Source organism: Ambystoma mexicanum, chromosome 12, assembly GCF_040938575.1.
Source record: "Ambystoma mexicanum isolate Mex_15411 chromosome 12, UKY_AmexF1_1, whole genome shotgun sequence".
In the NCBI taxonomy this organism is placed as follows: domain Eukaryota; kingdom Metazoa; phylum Chordata; class Amphibia; order Caudata; family Ambystomatidae; genus Ambystoma; species Ambystoma mexicanum.
Window position 1 is genome coordinate 548,949,793 of NC_090936.1, and position 3,911 is coordinate 548,953,703.

A 3,911-nucleotide genomic window follows, 5' to 3' on the forward strand; every position below is an offset into this window, starting at 1 on the left:
ACTGTGATCTTATTCAGTCCCCGAAAGTCTATGCAAGGACGGAGTTCAGCAGTGTTCTTTTTTGAAACAAAGAACAGGGAAGCGGCTGCTGGTGAGGTTGACTCTGTGATGAATCCATTCATTAAATTGGTTCTAAGGTAGTCCCGTAAAACCTCTTTTTTGTTATTTGATAGGATGTACATCCGACCAAAAGGTAAAGGTTGATTTGGAATCAGCTCAATTGTACAATCATCTCTTCTGTGAGGAGGTAATTGATTGTACTCAGTAGCGGCAAATACCTCTCGGTATTGTTGGTATGCTTCTGGGAGGCCTGCAATCTGGTTTAGAGTTGTAACCCCTGGTGACCCCTGGAGAGTGGACATTGAGCCTATCAGTACTTTCTGTTGATCCCCTATGCAATGTGTCAGACAGTATTCTGACCCTAAGAAAAAAGATCCTGCGGTCCAGTTTATGAATGGATTGTGCTTTTTGAGCCAAGGTATACCCAAGATGATGGGATGATGAGCCGCTCGAATGATATCCAGGGTGAGACTCTCCCGATGAGATGCAATGGACATCAACAGAGGGCTGGTCTGGTCTTTGATAGGTCCTGACACTAATGGACACCCTTCAACGCTTTCCACTGGTATGGATTCTGCCTTTGAGGAGCGTGGGATACCATGTGAAGCGGCCCAGTGATGGTCAATGAAGCTCCCTGCAGCTCCGCTGTCGATAAGTGCTGGAATATCCTGTAAAATTCTATCTCCAAAGGAAAATGAAATCCTTAACACTACCATGTTGGTATCAGGATGACTGGTACACATTGAAGAATGAAAAGACTGTGAGGAACCCGGTTGAAGAGTGGGATCCCGGATTGTGGTTCCTCTTACGACCGGGCGCTGGCGTTTCCCGAGCGCCTAGGCGGTGTAATCGGGCAGTCTTGTACAGTATGTGTATTGGCGCCACAGCACATACACAAGCCTAAGGTCTTTCTGCGATTCCGTTCTTCTGGCGTTAAAGGCCCTCTTGAAGTCGACCCTAACTGCATAGGTTCTTCTGTAGCCTGAGTCCTGGGCAAGTGAGGAAAGTTAGATGCGAATCAAGGAGTCCGACCTTTTCTCCTTCCTAACAGTCTCTCCTTCATACGGTAATCTAACTGTAGAACTAGAGCAATGAATTCTGTTAGATTTCCGTGGGCCGTGATACTCTGGACACTTCGTCCTTAAGCTCTTCTGATAACCCTCTCCTAAAGATCGTAACCTGTGCATCGTCGGACCAGGTGGTCTCACTTGCCATCTGCTTAAATTTAGTAATATAGGTCAGTATATCTAGATTTCCTTATTTGAAATCAAGGAGGTGTTCTTGGGAGGCCACCCGGATTTCTTGTCGGCCGAACATGGTGCAAATGCTGTTACAAAAGGCCGTATGAGAGTCCAGGATGGGATTATTACTAGTTATCAAAGGGGTTGCCCAGGCTAAGGCTGGCCCTGTCATTTGTGACCCCATGTAACCCACAAGGTCTCGATCGGTATGAAAAAATGCCCCCTTGAACGTGAACTGTACGGCACAAGAGTCTACTGACTCCAACTCTATCCCTTGTTGTTTTCTGCTCCTTCTGCACCATCTATTTTTCTGATGTTATAAACTTTTCCTTTGGCACTCTTTTCAAAAACTATTTTTATTTATTTATAACGCACTGGAGCAGAGGCACATGGGCATAGAAGTGCGGACAAATGCACAACATAAAACATACAAATTAGGGGTCGTAAAGCACTGATCTCTGCAGAATTCAAGAAATGATCGGCCTACCGATACCAACATCTTGATACTCACACAGAGAGATTCAGATTTAACAGAAACTTTTCAAGTAATTTTACAGTTTTAGATAAAAAAAACATAGTAATTTGTTAGTCCTTGTTACCACCATTGGAGCTGTACATTCCTTGTGCTACACATAGAATGCATCAAAGACACAATTTGTACCACACATGACAGGCATCTGATACGATAATATATGCAACACATCAGTTCTGATAATTGTATAGGTAACAGCAGCAAGAAATAATTTCTTCCGTGCCAACTTGCAATAAATATGTGGGTACAATAAATGTGCTGCCTTAGAAGAGGTGACCTTTGAATAGCCACATGTGTGAACCAAACCAACAGCAGAGGGAAAGGATTGGTGGGAGGCTGGTGGAATATATTCAGAAGGTGAGTCATTCTCCCTCTCTATCCAAATAGTGAAAGTCGCTTTTACAGCAGGCCAGGCAACTGCACCCTAATTAGGACCTGAACGTTGTGTTGCACTTCTTTTCCACAGGAACAACATTGTGCGTTGACCACATCCAGAAAATAGCAGGTTCTGCTTAGCCTGAATGTCACTGGTATTCTGTACTTCTATTTTGCTTATTTTGGCCTGACCATCGAGTGTGCAGCTCCTGATGCACTAAAGCAGTTGCCGCTCTGCAACGCAATCTTGGCTGTAGTTTTGTATTTTCTTTTCTTTTTCTGCCCCCAAGTGCTACTTACGGCCCCTGCCACTTATCTTCCTCGCCCCCCTCCCAACCCACTTTGACCCTCGCCTGCCCTGTGTGTGGGAGTGAGGGGCCAGTAGGCCCCCCGTCCCTCCCTTCCTTAAGGCCCTGTAGCTCATCCATCTCCACAAATCTGCTCATGCCCCGTCACCTTTGCTATTGGAAAATTACTGCCAATGTAACCCTGTGTCCCTGCAAGGTATTCTCTTGATGTGCCAGAGATGTTACCTCGCCATGGTGCCCACCAAGCATGCCCCCAGCTAACATCAGACATTTGCCGCAGTATATTGTCTCTCACTACTAACAAACGCCAACCTGCCTAAGATTTTTTATGAGTCCAGACCCTTGCTTCAATCAATGTTATCATATTGGTCAAGACCCTTAACCTGATGCCCAATATAAGCCTCAGTAAATAATGATGTAAATACATGAATGAAGTTTATAGGTTTACAATGATTTGTTCAAAATAATTGTAATGACTATTGTTTAGTGCATGTTTTATCAGATAGTATTATGTTAGCTTAGTTAATGGCCACCCCGCCTCTGAGCGACCTGACCTTAACCTCTCCTGGACGCTGACAGCCGGACCACGTGATGTTCACCCTCCCGCCAAAGGAGCAACCAATCCGGACAAAGCAGTGCCTCCATGTACCTATGTATCCATAATGTCTGTCCAATCCTGCACTGATTTAGTACCCTATGTTAGTTGCGTCATCTATAATGTCGTGTAAATGCAATGTTTGCCAGAGGGCTCTCAGGCAGCAGAATTCTTTGGATGCCAATTCTATATAAAAGATTTTGAACTCTCGAAACCCGTCCTTTTAGCCTCATTCCCCGTCTGGCGTGTGTCTTATTTATTCTTATTGCACGTGGTAAGACAGGGAGGGCTCTTACATTTGGTGATCCCCACAATGTAATTTGGACAGGTGCCCCGAGGCCCGTGCCATGCGGCGAGATCCAGGACGCCCCCCAGCAAAACCATCGCCTCCACGGTCAACCAGCCTGTGCGAACAACAAGAAGGGTCCAAGGGTTCCCGGTTAACGAATACCCAACTGAAAAACCTGCTCGCCGAGGTGGGCCACGGCTTGGTTGGGGTGCGTACCAGATTGTGGATAGACCATGAACGGTGACTCTCGGACCACCCGACTGAACACGTGAGTACCGGTTGTGAAAGTTCCCAAGAGGTAAGGGGAAGGAAGAAGGGGAACAGGTAACAGAGTGGGCAAGAAGAAAGTTAGGGTCTGTGTGAATGATACTGAGGCTTTTCTGATCTATCCTCTATATGGCCATTATGTTTTGTGGAGATAAAGAGGTAAGAGAAGAGTAAGGAATCCTAGCCCGAACGGGGTAGAAGGCGGCGCCACGTAGCATTGTCTCGTTCAGTGCAGGTAAATAAG